Here is a 23,622-nt window from a genome sequence, read left to right on the forward strand (position 1 = left end):
CTGAGTGACCCAGACTCTGTCCCCTCTGCTTTCAGGTACTTTTCTACATCGATCCACCCTTGGATCGCACCGGACACTTCTGCTTCACAGCGCCTGCAGCTGCAACAGCTCCAAGCACCCAGAACCTGCGTGACAGAACCCGACGCCACTTCGACCCTGTGCACCCACGGCCTGTGGGTGAGGTAACTTTGCAACGCCGGCGTCTTTACACTGGTACACACCTCTAGGGTCTGTGTCTAAAGTTTTGTGTTCCTAGGTTCAGCGGAAGTATCTTTTTATTCACTTTAATTGACTTTTACGCACCATTGACAGTGCATTGGTGCGCGCCGCACTTTCCGTGCTGCACCCGTCTCCTGTGGGCTACTCCCGACTTCTTCATTGCTTGTCCTGACTGCTCCCAGCGAATCTCTAGGCCCTAGGCCTAACCATTGTTCGTAAAGTGTTACTTATAACACTTTTTTGATATATGGTCTGAGTGGCCACCCGCCCTCATCCATAAACGTGCAACTTTATATGTGTAACAGTGCTTTTGATTTAACGCTTGTGCCCCTTTCCTCATAAAGAGTACTGGGGAGTAATTTAGAAATAAATACATATATTTTTATAATATATACTTGTGTGGTGTCCTTTCATTTGATTACAGGATTGTATGTGGTAAAACAAGCTCGCTTAACACGACCTCTTAAGTTAAGCCTTTAAGGCTGCTTAGTCCATGCTACCACTAGGATAGCTTGTCTACAAGGTTGACTTACAACCTGACATCTTTGGGGTTTGCTTGGACTGATACCCAGTGGTTCCAGAATTGGAAACACTACATATCAGGCCAACTTCTCACATTGGTGTGCAGCGGTGCGGATTTGAGCTTGCTGTTTGTTTTACCATTGCAATCTTTATCAAATTGAAAGATCACATCAAGTACCTCTAGGTACATATAAATCAAAAGCTTAGCATATTAAGTTCTACTGAACTTAGTAGTTGTAGATTAAAGGGATTAGCACACCCTGACTACAACTCACTAGCAAGGTACAGTAGGAAACCACTTAGTGTAGGTAAGTGCACCACTTACACCTCACTAGCAGTCATGTCTGATACAGATAGAGCTTCAGGCTCTGCTCCTGTAATAGTTGATCCTATAGGGACAACATCCAGATATGACAACCTTAGCCACAAAGACCTGAGTGCCTTGTGCACAGCCAGGGGGCTAAAAAAGGGCAGAGGCCCTACCATTCCTTCCCTAGTAGCTCTCCTAGAAAAGGATGACCTAGATAAGGTGAGTCAGACTCCCTTAGAAACAGAGGAAGGGATAAACTCCCCTGAGAATGAGGATCTTCAAGATGATGTAGTGGAGGAAGAAGAAGAAGAGGAAGGCTCTGATGTAGAAGAGCCTGAAGATCAGGATCAGGTGGGAAACCAGGTACAGGTTGCCAGGCTTAACCAGGCCAACTTGGACCTACATGGGAATGGAGGGGGCCAGCACCACTCCAGATCTCATAACCAAATTCTCCCAGGTAATAGAAGGGAGAGATCTCTGTCAAGGGACTCTCACCTTTCTAGTGCCTCAAGAGAATCTCAAAGAGGAATGACTTCCTCCCAGAGAAAAGAGCATAGGGCCAGGATGAGGGCTGTCCAACTCCAAATAGAAAGGGAAGAGGTAGCCTTGGCTCAAGCTAAACTTGCTTTAGCAAGAGAGAGAAAATTGTGTGGCTTAGATGCCACTGGTGGCAGCAAAGTTCCTAAAGAAAAAGACAGGGCCTATGACAATAGAAACCTGACAAAAAGTGTGCCCCCCTACAAGGAAGGGGATGATATCCACAAATGGATGACTGCTCTTGAGAGGGCCTGCATGGTACAGCAGGTCCCTGAGGATCAGTGGGCAGCAATTTTATGGTACTCCTTTTCTGAGAAAGGGAGGGACAGGCTCCTCACTGTTAGACCTGAGGATGCCAAAAACTACTCTGTTCTGAAGAGTGCTCTTATTGAAGGGTTTGGCCTAACCACTGAGCAATACAGGTTGTTGTTCAGAGACACCCAAAAAGCACAGACTCAGGACTGGACTGATTTTGTAGATTGTGCCACTAAGGCTCTGGAGGGTTGGCTGCAGGGAAGTAAAGTTTCAGACTATACAGGATTGTACAATCTTATGATGAGAGAACAGATCCTTAATAACTGTCAGAACCAGCTGTTGCATCAATACCTTGTTGACTCTGATTTGACCTCTCCCCAAGAATTGGGAAAGAAGGCAGACAAATGGGTCAGAACAAGGATTAAGCAGAAAAACCAGAATCAAGGTGACCAGAAGAAAACAGACCAGAAGGGTGGGAATCAGAAAGATAAAGAAAAGGACCAGAAGTCTTCAGGCCCCCAAACTAGCAATAAGGAGGGGGGTTCCCAAAATGGAAACAAGAAAAAGAAGAACGATGGCCCAAAGAAACCTTGGTGTAATACCTGCAAATCAGTTTCACACTGGGGCAGTGAATGCACTAAGAAAAATCCAGTCCCCACCACTGCAGCTCCTAAAGCAACTGCACCCCCTAGTACAGTCAGCAGTGGTGGTACACAGCCAAAGGGTTTAGTAGGGTTGACCCTGGGTACTGAGGTGGAATCTGGCCTAGTCAGAATCCCCACACAGGCAGTTCTCCTATATGATGTGGACATATCTTTGCCCACTGCAGTAAGCCCCAGTAACCTGGGCAAATATAGGCAGACTCCCTTAATTAATGAGAAACTGGCTCAGGCCTACAGGGACACTTGTGCCAGTGTCACAATGGTGGCACCTGGCTTTGTGGACCCTGGACAAATTGTACTAGGTGAAAGTTACCTAGTGACCAATGCAAGCAACTCCACTACTTCCCATAGTGTGGCTGTTGTGAACTTCTCCTGGGGAGGGGTAGATGGCCTAAAGAAAGTTGTTGTGAGTGCAGACCTCCCAGTAGACTGTCTGTTAGGCAATGATCTTGAAAGCTCAGTTTGGTCAGAAGTGGAGTACAGGACTCATGCAGAAATGCTAGGGATTTCAGCTCATGTCCTTGCAGTGACAAGGTCTCAGGCTAAGAAGTGCCTTCCTGAACCAGTGGTGGATCTTGAAACAATAGACCAACCACAACCCAAGAGAAGGAGCAAGAGGGTTAAGGCTGTGCCTTCCCACTTGCCCCAGGTTGAGGATCAGGTTTCACAGGAAACTGATTCTGCAGTCCAAGAGGAGACTGTCTCAGAGGAGCTTGAACCTGATCAGGTTGAGTTTCTGGGGACAGGGGGACCCTCAAGGGCAGACCTGGGGCAGGCCCAATTAGATTGCCCTTCACTTGAACCCCTCAGACAGCAAGCTGCTGCTGAGGCTGCAGGGAATGCTCAAGGTACCCATAAAGTGTATTGGGATGAAGGACTCCTTTATTCAGAGGCTAGAGACCCCAAGCCTGGCACAACCAGGAGGTTGGTTATACCTTTGAAGTTTAGGGGCTTCCTTCTTACCTTGGCCCATGATATTCCCCTTGCAGGACACTTAGGCCAGAATAAGACTTGGGACAGGCTTGTTCCACACTTTCACTGGCCTCACATGTCAGAAAATGTCAAGGAGTTTTGTCGCTCCTGTGTCACTTGCCAAGCCAGTGGTAAGTCAGGTGGCACAACAAAGGCCCCCCTGATACCACTACCTGTGGTGGGGGTACCCTTTGAAAGAGTTGGAATAGACATTGTGGGTCCCATGGATCCTCAAACAGCATCTGGGCACAGATTTATACTGGTGGTAGTGGATCATGCCACCAGGTACCCAGAAGCAATTCCCCTGAGGACCACCACAGCTCCTGTGGTGGCAAAAGCCCTCATTGCAGTTTTCTCAAGAGTGGGCTTTCCAAAGGAGGTTCTTTCAGACAGAGGTGCCAACTTCATGTCTGGATACTTAAAAGCAATGTGGAAAGAGTGTGGAGTAAACTATAAGTTTACCACACCCTACCATCCACAGTGCAATGGGCTTGTGGAAAGGTTCAACAAGACCCTAAAGGGAATGATAAAAGGTTTACCAGAGAAGCTTAGGCGGAAATGGGACATCCTTTTACCCTGCTTGCTCTTTGCTTACAGAGAGGTCCCACAGAAGGGGGTTGGCTACAGCCCTTTTGAACTTTTGTTTGGCCACCCTGTAAGGGGTCCACTGAGTTTGGTGAAGGAAGGATGGGAGTTACCTCTCAAAAAGCCTAAACTAGACATTGTGGACTACGTACTTGGTCTCCGCTCCAGGATGGCTGAATACATGGAGAGAGCATCCAAAAACCTTGAGGCAAGTCAGGAATTACAGAAAGCCTGGCATGACCAAAAGGCTGTTCTGGTTGAGTACCAGCCAGGGCAGAAGGTGTGGGTGTTGGACCCAGTGGGGCCAGCAGCTCTCCAGGACAAATGGACTGGACCCTACCCTATCATTGAGAAAAAGGGAGAAGTCACCTATGTGGTTGACTTTGGCACCCCTAGGAGCCCCCACAGGGTGCTCCATGTCAATCGTTTGAAAGCATTTGTTGACAGGGAGGACATGAGTCTCCTCATGGCCACAGATGGGGAACAGGAGGAAGAGAGTGACCCTCTCCCAGACCTGCTTTCCCAGAACCCTGATGATGGTTCAGTTGATGGAGTAGCCTTGGCAGGCAGCCTCACTGAGCAGCAACAGGTGGACTGCAGACAGGTGTTGCAGGCCCACAGACATTTGTTTTCACTCACACCCAGTCAGACTAACTGGTGCACCCATGAGGTGGATACTGGTGACAATCTGCCTGTGAAGAATAAGATCTACAGGCAACCTGACCATGTCAGGGATTGTATAAAGGCTGAGGTGCAAAAGATGTTGGAGCTTGGAGTGATTGAGCCATCAGAGAGCCCATGGGCTAGCCCAGTGGTCCTTGTGCCAAAACCTCATACCAAAGATGGGAAGAGAGAAATGAGGTTTTGTGTGGACTACAGAGGTCTCAATGCTGTCACTAGGACAGATGCTCATCCCATTCCAAGAGCAGATGAGCTCATTGATAAATTGGCTTCTGCCAAGTTTCTGAGCACATTTGATTTGACAGCTGGCTACTGGCAAATCAGACTAGCTGAAGAGTCAAAAGCCAAAACAGCATTCTCTACCCCTAGTGGGCATTATCAGTTTGTGGTGATGCCCTTTGGTTTGAAGAATGCACCTGCCACTTTCCAAAGGTTGGTGAACCAAGTCCTTGCTGGGTTGGATGACTTTTGCGCAGCATATCTAGATGATATTGCTGTCTTTAGCTCCACCTGGGAGGATCACCTGATCCACCTGAAGAAGGTTCTGGAGGCCCTGCAAAAGGCAGGCCTGACTATCAAGGCTACTAAGTGCCAGATAGGGCAGAGCAAGGTTGTGTACTTGGGCCACCTAGTAGGTGGGGGTCAAGTTCAACCACTGGAGAGCAAGATCCAGACCATACAGGACTGGACTCCTCCAACTACCCAGACACAAGTCAGAGCCTTCTTGGGCCTGACTGGGTATTACAGAAAATTTGTAAAGAACTATGGGTCCATTGTGACACCATTGAATGACTTGACATCCAAGAAGATGCCCAAAAAGGTTCAGTGGACAGTTAGCTGTCAAAAGGCATTTGATGACCTGAAGAAGGCCATGTGCTCTGCACCTATCCTGAAGAGTCCTGACTACTCCAAACAGTTCATTGTACAGACAGATGCTTCTGAGTTGGGGGTGGGAGCTGTGCTTTCACAACTTAATCAAGATGGTCAAGACCAGCCCATTGCTTTTATTAGCAGAAGGCTGACCCCCAGGGAGAAACGTTGGTCAGCTATTGAGAGGGAGGCCTTTGCTGTGGTTTGGGCCCTGAAGAAGTTGAGGCCATACTTGTTTGGTACTCACTTCCTAATTCAGACAGACCATAAGCCCCTCTTGTGGCTAAATCAGATGAAGGGTGAAAATCCCAAACTGCTCAGGTGGTCCATTTCCCTACAGGGGATGGACTTTACAGTGGAGCACCGCCCAGGGACTGACCATGGTAATGCAGATGGTCTCTCCAGGTACTTCCACTTAGAACATGAAGACTTATCTGGTCAAGGTTAAGTTTAATGTCCCTGCGTTTGGGGGGGGGGTTATGTAGGAGAGTAGGGTCTGCTATCCTATGGTCACCCCAATTTTTGCTTTTTGCTTCACTGGTTTTCGACTTACTGAGGCTGTGGGCCTGCTAATCAGACCCCCAGCCTGCTGTTCTCTCTCTAAATTTGTAATACATGTGCTATAGGTACATACCACAATTGGAAATGGACTCCTTGTCAGCCCCTGTACCATGCACTATAGGTGCCCAGGGCATAGGTGCCACCAAGGCCTACCAGGGGCTGAAGCATAGCTTTTGCCACCCCTGGCTGGTTCTTAAATTGACACAACTGGCTGATCACTCAGCTGGGGCAAGTGGGTGTAATCACCCCTTGCTTAGATATAGTATACCTATATCTAAACCTATATCTGGACACATATATAGCCTGTAAGCCACTCCTATGGAAGGCCTCATCAATCCTGGAGGCAGAGTGCGTGGTTTTATGTGAGATGGTGCTCTGGCATGAGCTGGGCCTGTCTGCAGCTGTCGGGAACAACTCCCTAAGCTGATCCGGGATAATGCCATACCATATACTCTTAAGCGCATTATAATCCTCGCGGTTATATAGCAACTTTGGTTTGGCTTTATCAAAACATGTCGTGTAAGGTGTCATACGAATTGGAATACTATCCCCTCGCCAGTTCTGGCGACGGGGATAGCATTCCACCCTTCTAGAGGGAGAAGACATGTTACTTTACTGAAACGCGGTTGATTTAAAATGAGCCTCAGATCCACAAAATGGATGCCCCTGCCACAGACACGGGTCTGACCTCCTGCTGCTGACCGAAACCCGGCAGAGGAGGCCTGGACAAAGAGTTTCCTGTCACAGGGCGGTGTCAAACCACCCCAGACAGGAGATAGTGGATTGGAGTAGGGAGGTTTCAATGAAACCAGACACTGCCTGGGGAGCACAAGGCTGCCCCTTGCAGGATCCGGCCAAACCGGTTCTGGGGCCTCCCAGCCCCTGTCCCAGCGCGGCCAGGATCAAAGGAGAGGGGTGTAACCACCCCCTTCCTGGGTCCCACCCATAGGAGGGGACCTAGCAGGATGTCCAACCCCCTAGATTCGAATAAGAGGGGGAGCAGTCCCAACGGACCTCAGATCATCCTGAAGAAACATAAGAAACGAAATCTGGACCCTTCGACTTTCTACACGACGTGAGAAGACTGAAGAATCTCCCTTGTGGTCAAGGAGTGACCACCCTGTGCAAACAGGCACCATCCAGCCCTCGACCCTTGCTTTGTTGCAGTTCCCGCCGGAACTCGAGCGACAGAGATCGACGAGATCAAGCTTGCCTGCCTTCTACCTGCCCGATCCACAGTCCCTGCAGAGCTGAGACCCGTGGAGGCGACCGGAAGCGTGGGGCACGCCATCTTGAAAAGGCCACGAGACGCTGACCGTGCGGCCCCCGAGTGACCCTCGAAGCTGTACACCGGGGTTTGAGAAGCCCCAGCCCCGAGCTCCACTTGCACCAAAGCTCATCCCTCCACACTCGCTGAGTGCTGCGTGGGGCCGTTCTGCTTGTGTGCGCTCGACGCGTTGGCCCGGTCACTTGCCAGCTGGCTTGTGGCCCCTGTGCCGACGAACTTTGAAATCCGACTTGCTTTTCTGGTTGCTCCAGATCTGCACCAGCTCCTGTAAAAAGGAGCACCCACTCTGACCCTCCTGGTTCGAGTGATAAGCAATCTCCCGGTTCCGCGTGGATTGCTTTTGCCAAGTGCTGTTTGCTACAATCTTCAAGCCGACGGTGCTGACGGCGAGAGCCTACGTGGGACAGATCGTGACCCGCTCCTGGACGTCGCAGATGCCCCAGAGCCCACGTGACAGCGGAGAGAAGCCTATCGACAACTGCCTGATTGCGCCCGACATTGCCTGGTTCCGTCCTGGTTCCACCCTGGTCACTGCTGAGTGACCCAGACTCTGTCCCCTCTGCTTTCAGGTACTTTTCTACATCAATCCACCCTTGGATCGCACCGGACACTTCTGCTTCACAGCGCCTGCAGCTGCAACAGCTCCAAGCACCCAGAACCTGCGTGACAGAACCCGACGCCACTTCGACCCTGTGCACCCACGGCCTGTGGGTGAGGTAACTTTGCAACGCCGGTGTCTTTACACTGGTACACACCTCTAGGGTCTGTGTCTAAAGTTTTGTGTTCCTAGGTTCAGCGGAAGTATCTTTTTATTCACTTTAATTGACTTTTACGCACCATTGACAGTGCATTGGTGCGCGCCGCACTTTCCGTGCTGCACCCGTCTCCTGTGGGCTACTCCCGACTTCTTCATTGCTTGTCCTGACTGCTCCCAGCGAATCTCTAGGCCCTAGGCCTAACCATTGTTCGTAAAGTGTTACTTATACCACTTTTTTGATATATGGTCTGAGTGGCCACCCGCCCTCATCCATAAACGTGCAACTTTATATGTGTAACAGTGCTTTTGATTTAACGCTTGTGCCCCTTTCCTCATAAAGAGTACTGGGGAGTAATTTAGAAATAAATACATATATTTTTATAATATATACTTGTGTGGTGTCCTTTCATTTGATTACAGGATTGTATGTGGTAAAACAAGCTCGCTTAACACGACCTCTTAAGTTAAGCCTTTAAGGCTGCTTAGTCCATGCTACCACTAGGATAGCTTGTCTACAAGGTTGACTTACAACCTGACATCTTTGGGGTTTGCTTGGACTGATACCCAGTGGTTCCAGAATTGGAAACACTACATATCAGGCCAACTTCTCACAAGGTCAAATCAGAGTCAACAAGGTATTGATGCAACAGCTGGTTCTGACAGTTATTAAGGATCTGCTCTCTCATCATAAGATTGTACAATCCTGTATAGTCTGAAACTTTACTTCCCTGCAGCCAAAGCTCCAGAGCCTTAGTGGCACAATCAACAAAATCAGTCCAGTCCTGAGTCTGTGCTTTTTGGGTGTCTCTGAACAACAACCTGTATTGCTCAGTGGTTAGGCCAAACCCTTCCATAAGAGCACTCTTCAGAACAGAGTAGTTTTTGGCCTCCTCCGGTCTAACAGTGGGGAGCCTGTCCCTCCCTTTCTCAGAAAAGGAGTACCATAAAATTGCTGCCCACTGATCCTCAGGGACCTGCTGTACCATGCAGGCCGTCTCAAGAGCAGTCATCCATTTGTGGATGTCATCCCCTTCCTTGTAGGGGGGCACAATTTTTGTCAGGTTTCTATTGTCATAGGCCCTGTCTTTTTCTTTAGGAACTTTGCTGCCACCAGTGGCATCTAAGCCACACAATTTTCTTTCTCTTGCTAAGGCAAGTTTAGCTTGAGCCAAGGCTACCTCTTCCCTCTCTATCTGGAGTTGGACAGCCCTCATTCTGGCCCTATGCTCTTTCCTCTGGGAGGGAGTCATCCCTCTTTGAGATTCTCTTGAGGCACTAGAAAGATGAGAATCCCCTGATTGAGATCTCACCCTCCTGTTACCTGGGAGAATTTGGTTATGAGATCTGGAGTGTTGCTGGCCCTCTCCATTCCCATGTAGGTCTAGGTTGGCCTGGTTAAGCCTGGCAACCTGTACCTGGTTTCCCCTCTGATCCTGATCTTCAGGCTCTTCTACATCTGAGCCTTCCTCTTCCTCTTCCTCCTCCTCTTCTTCTTCATCTGGAAGATCCACATTCTCAGGGGAGTTTATCCCTTCACCTGATTCTAAGGGAGCCTGACTCACCTTATCTAAGTCATCCTTTTCTAGGAGAGCTATTAGGGAAGGAATGGTAGGGCCTCTGCCCTTTTTTAGCCCCCTGGCTGTGCACAAGGCACTCAGGTCTTTGTGGCTAAGGTTGTCATATCTGGATGTTGCCCCTATAGGGTCAACTGTTACAGGAGCAGAACCCGAGGCTCTACCTGTATCAGACATGACTGCTAGTGAGGTGTAAGTGATGCACTTACCTACACTGAGTGTTTTCCTACTGTACCTTGCTAGTGAGTTGTAGTCAGGGTGTGCTAATCCCTTTAATCTACAACTACTAAGTTCAGTAGAACTTAATATGCTAAGCTTTTGATTTATATGTACCTAAGGTACTTGATGTGATCTTTCAATTTGATGTAAAGATTGCAATGGTAAAACAAACAGCAAGCTCAAATCCGCACCGCTGCACACCAATGTGAGAAGTTGGCCTGATATGTAGTGTTTCCAATCCTGGAACCACTTGGTATCAGTCCAAACAAACCCCAAAGATGTCAGGTTGTAAGTCAACCTTGTTAGACAAGCTATCCTAGAGGTAGCATGGACTAAGCAGCCTTAAAGGCTTAACTTAAGAGGTCGTGTTAAGCGAGCTGTTTTACCACATACAATCCTGTAATCAAATGAAAGGACACCACACAAGTATATATTATAAAAATATATGTATTTATTTCTAAATTACTCCCCAGTACTCTTTATGAGGAAAGGGGCACAAGCGTTAAATCAAAAGCACAGTATAACATACAAAGTTGCACAATTTTGGATAAGGGCCGGTGGCCACTTAATCCATATACTAAAAAAGTGGTATAAGAGATACCAATCGAACAGTGGTTAGGCCTAGGGCCTAGAGATTCGCTGGGAGCAGTCAGGACTAGCAATGCTGAAGTCGGGAATAGCCCACAGGAGACGGGTGCAGCACGGAAAGTGCGGCTTGCACCAATGCAATGTCAATGGTGTGTAAAAGTTACACAAACTGAGTTAAAAGATACTTCCGCTGAACCTAGAGGAACAAAACTTTAGACACAGACCCTAGAGGTGTGTACCAGTGTGGGAACACTGGCGTTGCAATGTTACCTCACCCACAGGCCACGGGTGCACAGGGTCGAAGTGGCGTCGGGTTTTGACACGCAGGCTCTTGGTGCTTGAAGCTGTTGCAGCTGCAGGCGATGTGAAGCAGAAGTGTCCGGTGCGATCCAAGGGTGGATCGAAGTAGAAAAGTACCTGAAAGCTGAGGGGACAGAGTCTGGGTCACTCAGCAGTGACCAGGGTGGAACCAGGACGGAACCAGGCAATGTCGGGCGCAATCAGGTGGTTGTCGATAGGCTTCTCTCCGCTGTCACGTGGGCTCTGGGGCATCTGCGACGTCGGCTTCACGATTGCAGCAAACAGCACTTGGCAAAAGCAATCCACGCGGAACCGGGAGATTGCTTATCACTCGAACCAGGAGGATCAGAGTAGGGGCTCCTTTTCACAGGAGCTGTTGCAGATCTGGAGCAGCCAGAAAAGCGAGTTGTATTCAAGTTTTTGTTGGCACAGGGGCCACAAGCCAGCGGGCAATTGACCGGGCCAACGCGTCGAGCCAACACAAGCAGAAGGGCCCCACGCAGCACTCGTCGAGTGTGGAGGGGGTAGCTTTGGTGCAAGTGGAGCTCGGGGTTGGGGCTTCTCAAACCCCGGTGTACAGCTTCGAGGGTCACTCGTGAGCTGCACGGTCAGCGTCTCGTGGCCTTTTCAAGATGGCGTGCCCCACGCTTCCGGTCGCCTCTACTGGTCTCAGCTCTGCAGGGACACTGCCTGGGGAGCACAAGGCTGCCCCTTGCATAATCCGGCCAAACCGGTTCTGGGGCCTCCCAGCCCCTGTCCCAGCGCGGCCTGGATCAAAGGAAAGGGGTGTAACCACCCCCTTCCTGGGTCCCACCCATAGGAGGGGACCTAGCAGGATGTCCAGCCCACCAGATTCGAATAAGAGTGGGAGCAGTGCCAATGCAACTCAGATCATCCTGAAGAAACATAAGAAACGAATTCTGGACCCTTCAACTTTCTACTCAACATAGAAGACGGAAGAATCTCCCTTGTGGTCAAGGAGTGACCACCCTGTGCAAACAGGCAACATCCAGCCCTCGACCCTTGCTTTGTTGCAGTTCCCGCCGGAACTCGAGCGACAGAGATCGACGAGATCAAGCTTGCCTGCCTTCTCCCTGCCCGACCCACAGTCCCTGCAGAGCTGAGACCAGTGGAGGCGACCGGAAGCGTGGGGCACGCCATCTTGAAAAGGCCACGAGACGCTGACCGTGCAGCTCACGAGTGACCCTTGAAGCTGTACACCGGGGTTTGAGAAGCCCCAACCCCGAGCTCCACTTGCACCAAAGCTACCCCCTCCACACTCGACGAGTGCTGCGTGGGGCCCTTCTGCTTGTGTTGGCTCGACGCGTTGGCCCGGTCAATTGCCCGCTGGCTTGTGGCCCCTGTGCAAACGAAAACTTGAATACAACTCGCTTTTCTGGCTGCTCTAGATCTGCAACAGCTCCTGTGAAAAGGAGCCCCTACTCTGATCCTCCTGGTTCGAGTGATAAGCAATCTCCCGGTTCCGCGTGGATTGCTTTTGCCAAGTGCTGTTTGCTGCAATCTTGAAGCCGACGATGCTGACATCGAGAGCCTACGTGGGACAGATCGTGACCTGCTCCTGGACGTCGCAGATGCCCCAGAGCCCACGTGACAGCGGAGAGAAGCCTATCGACAACCACCTGATTGCGCCCGACATTGCCTGGTTCCGTCCTGGTTCCACCCTGGTCACTGCTGAGTGACCCAGACTCTGTCCCCTCAGCTTTCAGGTACTTTTCTACTTCGATCCACCCTTGGATCGCACCGGACACTTCTGCTTCACATCGCCTGCAGCTGCAACAGCTTCAAGCACCAAGAGCCTGCGTGTCAAAACCCGACGCCACTTCGACCCTGTGCACCCACGGCCTGTGGGTGAGGTAACATTGCAACGCCAGTGTTCCCACACTGGTACACACCTCTAGGGTCTGTGTCTAAAGTTTTGTTCCTCTAGGTTCAGCGGAAGTATCTTTTAACTCAGTTTGTGTAACTTTTACACACCATTGACATTGCATTGGTGCAAGCCGCACTTTCCGTGCTGCACCCGTCTCCTGTGGGCTATTCCCGACTTCAGCATTGCTAGTCCTGACTGCTCCCAGCTAATCTCTAGGCCCTAGGCCTAACCACTGTTCGATTGGTATCTCTTATACCACTTTTTTTGTATATGGATTAAGTGGCCACCGGCCCTTATCCAAAATTGTGCAACTTTGTATGTTATACTGTGCTTTTGATTTAACGCTTGTGCCCCTTTCCTCATAAAGAGTACTGGGGAGTAATTTAGAAATAAATACATATATTTTTATAATATATACTTGTGTGGTGTCCTTTCATTTGATTACAGGATTGTATGTGGTAAAACAGCTCGCTTAACATGACCTCTTAAGTTAAGCCTTTAAGGCTGCTTAGTCCATGCTACCTCTAGGATAGCTTGTCTAACAAGGTTGACTTACAACCTGACATCTTTGGGGTTTGTTTGGACTGATACCAAGTGGTTCCAGAATTGGAAACACTACATATCAGGCCAACTTCTCACATTGGTGTGCAGCGGTGCGGATTTGAGCTTGCTGTTTGTTTTACCATTGCAATCTTTACATCAAATTGAAAGATCACATCAAGTACCTTAGGTACATATAAATCAAAAGCTTAGCATATTAAGTTCTACTGAACTTAGTAGTTGTAGATTAAAGGGATTAGCACACCCTGACTACAACTCACTAGCAAGGTACAGTAGGAAAACACTCAGTGTAGGTAAGTGCATCACTTACACCTCACTAGCAGTCATGTCTGATACAGGTAGAGCCTCGGGTTCTGCTCCTGTAACAGTTGACCCTATAGGGGCAACATCCAGATATGACAACCTTAGCCACAAAGACCTGAGTGCCTTGTGCACAGCCAGGGGGCTAAAAAAGGGCAGAGGCCCTACCATTCCTTCCCTAATAGCTCTCCTAGAAAAGGATGACTTAGATAAGGTGAGTCAGGCTCCCTTAGAATCAGGTGAAGGGATAAACTCCCCTGAGAATGAGGATCTTCCAGATGAAGAAGAAGAGGAGGAGGAAGAGGAAGAGGAAGGCTCAGATGTAGAAGAGCCTGAAGATCAGGATCAGAGGGGAAACCAGGTACAGGTTGCCAGGCTTAACCAGGCCAACCTAGACCTACAGGGGAATGGAGAGGGCCAGCAACACTCCAGATCTCATAACCAAATTCTCCCAGGTAACAGGAGGGTGAGATCTCAATCAGGGGATTCTCATCTTTCTAGTGCCTCAAGAGAATCTCAAAGAGGGATGACTCCCTCCCAGAGGAAAGAGCATAGGGCCAGAATGAGGGCTGTCCAACTCCAGATAGAGAGGGAAGAGGTAGCCTTGGCTCAAGCTAAACTTGCCTTAGCAAGAGAAAGAAAATTGTGTGACTTAGATGCCACTGGTGGCAGCAAAGTTCCTAAAGAAAAAGACAGGGCCTATGACAATAGAAACCTGACAAAAATTCTGCCCCCCTACAAGGAAGGGGATGACATCCACAAATGGATGACTGCTCTTGAGACGGCCTGCATGGTACAGCAGGTCCCTGAGGATCAGTGGGCAGCAATTTTATGGTACTCCTTTTCTGAGAAAGGGAGGGACAGGCTCCTCACTGTTAGACCTGAGGAGGCCAAAAACTACTCTGTTCTGAAGAGTGCTCTTATGGAAGGGTTTGGCCTAACCACTGAGCAATACAGGTTGTTGTTCAGAGACACCCAAAAAGCACAGACTCAGGACTGGACTGATTTTGTTGATTGTGCCACTAAGGCTCTGGAGGGTTGGCTGCAGGGAAGTAAAGTTTCAGACTATACAGGATTGTACAATCTTATGATGAGAGAACAGATCCTTAATAACTGTCAGAACCAGCTGTTGCATCAATACCTTGTTGACTCTGATTTGACCTCTCCCCAAGAATTGGGAAAGAAGGCAGACAAATGGGTCAGAACAAGGATTAAGCAGAAAAACCAGAACCAAGGTGACCAGAAGAAAACAGACCAGAAGGGTGGGAATCAGAAAGATAAAGAAAAGGACCAGAAGTCTTCAGGCCCCCAAACTAGCAATAAGGAGGGGGGTTCCCAAAATGGAAACAAGAAAAAGAAGAATGATGGCCCAAAGAAACCTTGGTGTAATACCTGCAAATCAGTTTCACACTGGGGCAGTGAATGCACTAAGAAAAATCCAGTCCCCACCACTGCAGCTCCTAAAGCACCTGCACCCCCTAGTACAGTTAGCAGTGGTGGTACACAGCCAAAGGGTTTAAATGTAAATGTAAATGTAGGAATACTTATATAGCGCAACCTGTCACCACAAGGGTATCCTGGCGCTTGCCTAGGGAACCCGTCCTGATATTCCCCTGTGAGAAGCCCCGGCAGGGTGTCCACAGGGTGAAAGTCAGGCATCCCGCCGCGAGGGGCCATTGTGGAGATTAAGCAAGCTATTGCCCAGAGTCGCAGAGTGTGAACCCGAGAGTTGAGGAGGCACCGGGACGAGAATTATCGAGTCCGTGGAATTTTAGCCCAAGACCCGCCGGGGCGGGGAATTGAACCCTGGTCCAGGACCGATCTCAGATTCCGGGTCTGCCGCTTCTAACCCCTGAGCCACACTTCTCCACGAGTTTAGTAGGGTTGACCCTGGGTACTGAGGTGGAATCTGGCCTAGTCAGAATCCCCACACAGGCAGTTCTCCTATATGATGTGGACTTAACTTTGCCCACTGCAGTAAGCCCCAGTAACCTGGGCAAATATAGGCAGACTCCCTTAATCAATGAGAAACTGGCTCAGGCCTACAGGGACACTTGTGCCAGTGTCACTATGGTGACACCTGACTTTGTGGACCCTGGTCAGATTGTACTAGGTGAAAGTTACCTAGTGACCAATGCAAGCAACTCCACTACTTCACATAGTGTGGCTGTTGTGAACTTCTCCTGGGGAGGGGTAGATGGCCTAAAGAAAGTTGTTGTGAGTGCAGACCTCCCAGTAGACTGTCTGTTAGGCAATGATCTTGAAAGCTCAGTTTGGTCAGAAGTGGAGTACAGGACTCATGCAGAAATGCTAGGGATTTCAGCTCATGTCCTTGCAGTGACAAGGTCTCAGGCTAAGAAGTGCCTTCCTGAACCAGTGGTGGATCTTGAAACAATAGACCAACCACAACCCAAGAGAAGGAGCAAGAGGGTTAAGGCTGTGCCTTCCCACTTGCCCCAGGTTGAGGATCAAGTTTCACAGGAAACTGATTCTGCAGTCCAAGAGGAGACTGTCTCAGAGGAGCTTGAACCTGATCAGGTTGAGTTTCTGGGGACAGGGGGACCCTCAAGGGCAGACCTGGGGCAGGCCCAATTAGATTGCCCTTCACTTGAACCCCTCAGACAGCAAGCTGCTGCTGAGGCTGCAGGGAATGCTCAAGGTACCCATAGAGTGTATTGGGATGAAGGACTCCTTTATTCAGAGGCTAGAGACCCCAAGCCTGGCACAACCACGAGGTTGGTCATACCTTTGAAGTTTAGGGGTTTCCTTCTTACCTTGGCCCATGATATTCCCCTTGCAGGACACTTAGGCCAGAATAAGACTTGGGACAGGCTTGTTCCACACTTTCACTGGCCTCACATGTCAGAAAATGTCAAGGAGTTTTGTCGCTCCTGTGTCACTTGCCAAGCCAGTGGTAAGTCAGGTGGCACAACAAAGGCCCCCCTGATACCACTACCTGTGGTGGGGGTACCCTTTGAAAGAGTTGGAATAGACATTGTGGGTCTCATGGATCCTCAAACAGCATCTGGGCACAGATTTATACTGGTGGTAGTGGATCATGCCACCAGGTACCCAGAGGCAATTCCCCTGAGGATCACCACAGCTCCTGTGGTGGCAAAAGCCCTCATTGCAGTTTTCTCAAGAGTGGGCTTTCCAAAGGAGGTTCTTTCAGACAGAGGTACAAACTTTATGTCTGGATACTTAAAAGCAATGTGGAAAGAGTGTGGAGTAAACTATAAGTTTACCACACCCTACCATCCACAGTGCAATGGGCTTGTTGAAAGGTTCAACAAGACCCTAAAGGGAATGATAAAAGGTTTACCAGAGAAGCTTAGGTGGAAATGGGACATCCTTTTACCCTGCTTGCTCTTTGCTTACAGAGAGGTCCCACAGAAGGGGGTTGGCTACAGCCCTTTTGAACTTTTGTTTGGCCACCCTGTAAGAGGTCCATTGAGTTTGGTGAAGGAAGGATGGGAGTTACCTCTCAAAAAGCCTAAACTAGACATTGTGGACTATGTACTTGGTCTCCTCTCCAGGATGGCTGAATACATGGAGAGAGCATCCAAAAACCTTGAGGCAAGTCAAGAATTACAGAAAGCTTGGCATGACCAAAAGGCTGTTCTGGTTGTGTTCCAGCCAGGGCAGAAGGTGTGGGTGTTGGACCCAGTGGAGCCAGCAGCTCTCCAGGACAAATGGACTGGACCCTACCCTATCATTGAGAAAAAGGGAGAAGTCACCTATGTGGTTGACTTTGGCACCCCTAGGAGCCCCCACAGGGTGCTCCATGTAAACCTTTTGAAAGCATTTGTTGACAGGGAGGACATGAGTCTCCTCATGGCCACAGATGGGGATCAGGAGGAAGAGAGTGACCCTCTCCCAGACCTGCTTTCCCAGAACCCTGATGATGGTTCAGTTGATGGAGTAGCCTTGGCAGGCAGCCTCACTGAGTAGCAACAGGTGGACTGCAGACAGGTGTTGCAGGCCCACAGACATATGTTTTCACTCACACCCAGCCAGACTAACTGGTGCACCCATGAGGTGGACACTGGTGACAGTCTGCCTGTGAAGAATAAGATCTACAGGCAACCTTACCATGTCAGGGATTGTATAAAGGCTGAGGTGCAAAAGATGTTGGAGCTTGGAGTGATTGAGCCATCAGAGAGCCCATGGGCTAGCCCAGTGGTCCTTGTGCCAAAACCTCATACCAAAGATGGGAAGAGAGAAATGAGGTTTTGTGTGGACTACAGAGGTCTCAATGCTGTCACTAGGACAGATGCTCATCCCATTCCAAGAGCAGATGAGCTCATTGATAAATTGGCTTCTGCCAAGTTTCTGAGCACATTTGATTTGACAGCTGGCTACTGGCAAATCAGACTAGCTGAGGAGTCAAAAGCCAAAACAGCATTCTCTACCCCTAGTGGACATTATCAATTTGTGGTAATGCCCTTTGGTTTGAAGAATGCACCTGCCACCTTCCAAAGGTTGGTGAATCAAGTCCTTGCTGGGTTGGATGACTTTTGTGCAGCATATCTAGATGATATTGCTGTCTTTAGCTCCACCTGGGAGGATCACCTGATCCACCTGAAGAAGGTTCTGGAGGCCCTGCAAAAGGCAGGCCTGACTATCAAGGCTACTAAGTGCCATATAGGGCAGAGCAAGGTTGTGTACTTGGGCCACCTAGTAGGTGGGGGTCAAGTTCAACCACTGGAGAGCAAGATCCAGACCATACAGGACTGGGCTCCTCCAACTACCCAGACACAAGTCAGAGCCTTCTTGGGCCTGACTGGGTATTACAGAAAATTTGTAAAGAACTATGGGTCCATTGTGACACCATTGAATGACTTGACATCCAAGAAGATGCCCAAAAAGGTTCAGTGGACAGTTAGCTGTCAAAAGGCATTTGATGACCCGAAGAAGGCCATGTGCTCTGCACCTATCCTGAAGAGTCCTGACTACTCCAAACAGTTCATTGTACAGACAGATGCTTCTGAGTTGGGGGTGGGAGCTGTGCTTTCACAACTTAATCAAGATGGTCAAGACCAGCCCATTGCTTTCATTAGCAGAAGGCTGACCCCCAGGGAGAAACGTTGGTCAGCTATTGAGAGGGAGGCCTTTGCTGTGGTTTGGGCCCTGAAGAAGTTGAGGCCATACTTGTTTGGTACTCACTTCCTAATTCAGACAGACCATAAGCCCCTCTTGTGGCTAAATCAGATGAAGGGTGAAAATCCCAAACTGCTCAGGTGGTCCATTTCCCTACAGGGGATGGACTTTACAGTGGAGCACCGCCCAGGGACTGACCATGGAAATGCAGATGGTCTCTCCAGGTACTTCCACTTAGAACATGAAGACTTATCTGGTCAAGGTTAAGTTTAATGTCCCTGCGTTTGGGGGGGGGTTGTGTAGGAGAGTAGGGTCTGCTATCCTATGGTCAGCCCAATTTTTGCTTTTTGCTTCACTGGTTTTCGACTTACTGAGGCTGTGGGCCTGCTAATCAGACCCCCAGCCTGCTGTTCTCTCTCTAAATTTATAATACATGTGCTATAGGTACATACCACAATTGGAAATGGACTCCTTGTCAGCCCCTGTACTATGCACTATAGGTGCTCAGGGCATAGGTGCCACCAAGGCCTACCAGGGGCTGAAGCATAGCTTTTGCCACCCCTGGCTGGTTCTTAAATTGACACAACTGGCTGATCACTCAGCTGGGGCAAGTGGGTGTTGTGAGAAGTTGGCCTGATATGGAGTGTTTCCAATTCTGGAACCACTTGGTATCAGTCCAAACAAACCCCAAAGATGTCTGGTTGTAAGTCAACCTTGTTAGACAAGCTATCCTAGTGGTAGCATGGACTAAGTAGCCTTAAAGGCTTAACTTAAGAGGTCGTGTTAAGCGAGCTGTTTTACCACATACAATCCTGTAATCAAATGAAAGGACACCACACAAGTATATATTATAAAAATATATGTATTTATTTCTAAATTACTCCCCAGTACTCTTTATGAGGAAAGGGGCACAAGCGTTAAATCAAAAGCACTGTTACACATATAAAGTTGCACGTTTATGGATGAGGGCGGGTGGCCACTCAGACCATATATTAAAAAAGTGGTATAAGTAACACTTATCGAACAGTGGTTAGGCCTAGGGCCTAGAGATTCGCTGGGAGCAGTCAGGACTAGCAATGCTGAAGTCGGGAGTAGCCCACAGGAGACGGGTGCAGCACGGAAAGTGCGGCGCGCACCAATGCACTGTCAATGGTGCGTAAAAGTCAGTTAAAGTGAATTAAAAGATACTTCCGCTGAACCTAGGAACACAAAACTTTAGACACAGACCCTAGAGGTGTGTACCAGTGTGGGAACACCGGCGTTGCAATGTTACCTCACCCACAGGCCGTGGGTGCACAGGGTCGAAGTGGCGTTGGGTTCTGTCACGCAGGTTCTTGGTGCTTGAAGCTGTTGCAGGTGCAGGCGATGTGAAGCAGAAGTGTCCGGTGGATCCAAGGGTGGATCTGAAGTGGTGAAGACCTGAAAGCAGAGGGGACAATGTTCAAAGTCACTGACCAGTGACCACCGTGGAACCAGATTGGAACCAGGCAAAGTCGGGTGCAAACAGGTGATCAGGGGTTGCTTCTCTCTGCAGCCACGTGGACACGAAGAGGTCAAGGACGTCCAGGAGTCGATCACGAGCTGTACTTTGAAGGCTCTAGCTGATGGCGGTGTCGGCAACTCGATTGAAGCAAACAAGCCTTGGCTAACGCAAGCCATGGGGAAAGTGAAAAAGGCTTATTACTCGGACCAGCAAGGTCAGAGCGGGTACTCCTTTCTACAGGAGCGAGGGCAGGTCCGGAGCAACCAGACCCACAGTGTAAACCGTAGGTTTCGTCGCCAAGATGGCCGCTGACCACGTGACAAGCGGCCGGGATGGCGAGTCGAGTGGCAAAAAGCAAAAGGGCCCCACGCAGATCGTGGAGATGCTGGAGGGCTGGTCTTTGGTGCAAATGCTGCTCGGTTGTGGGGCTTCTCAAACCCCAAAGCACAGAGTCGAGGGTGCCTCGGGTGCTGCGCAGTCAGCGTCTCGGGGTCTTTCAAGATGGCCGCTCCCACGTCTCTCGGTGCCTCCACGGGTCCCTTCTTTGCAGGGACTGTGGATCGGGCTGGGAGAAGTCTGGGAAGCTGGGTCTTGTCAGGCTCTGCACTCGGACTCCGGCGGGAGGTGGCGGCAAAGCAGACATCGAGGTGCTGGGTGATGCCTGTGTTCACAGGGTGGCCCCTCCTAGGCCACAAGGGAGATGCTCTTCAGTCTTCTGTCATCAGAATGTCGAAGTCCAGTCGTCTTCTTAGTTTAAAGTTGATTTCAGGATGATCTCCTGCTAGGTCCCTCCCCTATGGGTGGGACCAGGAAGGGGGGTGGTTACACCCCCTTTCCTTTGTCCAGGTCTCACTGGAGCTGGGGCTGGGCTGCCCCAGAACCGGTTTGACCGGATTATGCAAGGGGAAGCCTTGTGCTCCCCAGGCACTGTCTGGTTTCATTCAAACCTCCCTGCTACAATCCACTATCTCCTGTCTGGGGTGGTGTCACACCTCCCTGTGACAGGAAATCCTTTGTCCAGGCCTCCTCTGCTGAGTTTCGGTCAGCAGCAGGAGGTCAGACATGTGTCTGTGGCAGAAGCATCCATTTTGTGGATCTGAGGCTCTTTTAAAAATCAACCGCATTTTAGCAAAAGTAACATGTCGTCCCCTCTAGAGGGGTGGAATGCTACCCCCGTCGCCAGGACTGGCGAGGGGGTAGTATTCCAAATCGTATGACATCTTACACGACATGTTTTGATAAAGCCAAACCAAAGTTGACATATAACCGCGAGGATTATAATGCACTTAATAGTATATGGTTTGGCATTATCCCGGAGCAGCTAAGGGAATTGGTCCCGACAGCTGCAGACAGGCCCAGCTCATGCTAGAGCACCATCTCACATTAAACCACGCACTCTGCCTTCAGGATTGTTAAGGCCTGCCATAGGAGTGGCTCACAGGTTTATATGTGTCCAGATAGGTTTAGATATAGGCATACTATATCTAAGCAAGGGGTGATTACACCACCTTGCCCCAGCTGAGTGATCAGCCAGTTGTGTCAATTTTAGATAGCCAGCCAGGGGTGGCAAAAGATATGCTGCAGCCCCTGGTAGGCCTTGGATGCACCTATGCCCTGGGCACCTATATTGCTCTGTACAGGGGCTGATAAGGTGACCCAAGCCAATCTAGTTATGCACCTAGGGTACATGGAATCCATTTTACAGAGAGAGCAGATAGCCTGGGGCCCTGATTAGCAGGGAACCAGGCCAACTAAGTCGAAAACCAGCTAAACACAAGGCAAAAAATCTGGGGTAACCATAGTCAGGTAGCCACCTTCCTACATAACCCCCCCCCCAAACGAAAGGAGATAAGGCTATCCTTGTCCAGGTAAGCCTTTATTGCCTGAGTGGCCATATAAGGAAGTACCTGCACTAGCATGGGTACCCCCTGTCTCATGGTCCACTAAGCAGTCCCTCACCCTTGGGGTATCAGAGGGTCTCCACCATAGGGAATCACTACCTTGGGTGTGTCTTTGCAAGTTAGAAGGCTGGTTTGGATATGGAGTTTTGAAGTGAGGCTCCACTAATTTAGGACTCAGCTTCCTCCAATTATCTTCCACCATGTGTGCCCTTCTCTCTTCAACTGAGTTGCACTGTGCTCTCAGGGTCAACCTCTGGCTACCTAAAGCTGGAGGCTGGGTACCTCTGTGTGGCTTGCTGGAGGGACAGTTCAGGTTTGGGCCCTTTGGGTCCCAGGTTTGGCTGTGCCCAACAGCATCCATCCGTGGGAGGTCCCTAACTGTTTTTAAGGGGGCTCCCTCAGGAGTTTTTAAAGTTTTCACCTTACTAGGCCTCCTAGTTTTGGTGCCCCTAATCTGTTGATGGGGGTGCTTTATTTGACAGGGGGCCCTCTGGGTCTCACTGTCCTTCTTGTCCTCTGCAGCCCTGGGCTGACTAAGGCAAGGTAGAGAGGGGCAGGTTACCTGCTCCAGACTGGATCCCACCTGAGAAGGGTCCACTGCCATCAGAGGCTCTGTCAGGCCGGGCCTAACAACCTCTGGGGCAGTTCCTTCATCAGGGGTAAGATCAGTTCCCTGAGGAGGCTGATCCTGTCCTACTGTCTGGTGAGGGGGAGATTTCTCTTCCTCCTCCATGCTCTCAGTTTGGGTGGAGTGATCCATCATTTCAGGCTTCACAACACACATATCTGTTTGAGTTTGGGCTGTGGCCATCACAGCCCCACCAACCTTTTCAGGAGGAGACTCAGTTTGGGTTTCTGCTGTTATCATAACAGCTTTGCTATTCTGGTTTGGAAGAGCTTCTGGTAAAGATGGGGCAGAGAGTTGCTCAGCCCTACCAACCTTTTCAGGAAGGACATCTTGAATTGGGGCTATAGCCAGTACAGCCCCACTAACCTTTCCATTGGAATTTACCATTCTAGAATGGATTTCCTGTTCAACCTCAGCCCAGGCTGAGATTTCCAAATCATTACCCAGTAGACAGTCTACAGGCAAGTTTGGTGACACTGCCACTCTCTTTGGGCCAATGACACCTCCCCAGCTGAGACTTACTACTGCCATGGGATGATTTGTTTGGATGCCATCAATGTTTGTTACCTGGTATGTGGCACCTGGTAAAAGTTGCTTAGAGGGGACTATACAGTCAGCCACCATGGTGATGCTAGCCCCTGTGTCTCTAAAAGCTTCAACCTTCAAACCATTGATGATGGGTTCTTGTCTATATTTGCTCAAGGTATTTGGGCAAACAGAGAAGTTGGCAAACCCCATGCCAGTCTCATAGACAAGATAATTTGGGGATGGGGACCTGGATAGGCCAGGGTCCCCTTGGGCTCCAAAAGTAAACCCACCCAGACTCCTGGGTGTGCTCCCACTTCCTGGGGGATTACTGCT

Source organism: Lissotriton vulgaris, chromosome 2_2 (genome assembly GCF_964263255.1).
Source record: "Lissotriton vulgaris chromosome 2_2, aLisVul1.2, whole genome shotgun sequence".
Classification (NCBI taxonomy): domain Eukaryota; kingdom Metazoa; phylum Chordata; class Amphibia; order Caudata; family Salamandridae; genus Lissotriton; species Lissotriton vulgaris.